This window comes from Nerophis ophidion, linkage group LG02 (assembly GCF_033978795.1).
Source record: "Nerophis ophidion isolate RoL-2023_Sa linkage group LG02, RoL_Noph_v1.0, whole genome shotgun sequence".
Lineage (NCBI taxonomy): Eukaryota > Metazoa > Chordata > Actinopteri > Syngnathiformes > Syngnathidae > Nerophis > Nerophis ophidion.
In genome coordinates, this window is record NC_084612.1 from 85,170,869 (window position 1) to 85,171,753 (window position 885).

Consider the following 885-nt stretch of genomic DNA (forward strand, 5'->3'; position numbering starts at 1 on the left):
ATGGATGGAGTTTTATAAAAAAATATTTTAATGCTTATTTTTACTAAAACGACATACAAAAAGGTAAACAATAATATGTGAGTAAAAAGTCATAGATATTCAAAAACTATTATTTTACTGCCTATTATTACAAAAACGTCATACAAAAAGTTCAACAATAATGTGTGAATAAAAAGTTATAATTATATTCAAACAAATATTATTTTAATGCTTATTATCACAAAACGACATACAAAAAGGTAAACAATGTTATAAGAATTAAAAGTCACAGCTACATAAAAAAGAACTATTTTAATGCTCATTATTACTGAAAACGACATACAAAAAGGTAAACAATAATATGCGAATAAAAACTTATAATTATATTAAAACAAATATTATTTTAATGCTTATCATCACAAAAACGACTTACAAAAGGTAAACAATATTTTATGAATTAAAAGTCTGTTACATAAAAAAAAACTATTTTAATGCTCATTATTACCGAAAACGACATACAAAAAGGTAAACAATAATATGTGAGTAAAAAGTTATAATTATATTTAAACAAATATTATTTTAATGCTTATCATCACAAAAACGACATACAAAAAGGTAAACAATATTATATGAATCAAAAGTCAGTTACATAAAAAAAACAATTTTAATGCTCATTATTACCGAAAACGACATACAAAAAGGTCAACAATAATATGTGAATAAAAAGTCATCGTTATATTGAAAAACGTATTATTTTAGTACTACTACAAACAACATAGAAATGTTTGCACCATCATGTATAATATTACTCATTAAAACAGATCAAAAGTGATGTTTACAAGTTTTCAATCCAAGCGACCGTTAGGACTAGTCCCCCCCCCCCCCTCGACCCCGGACCCCCCACGG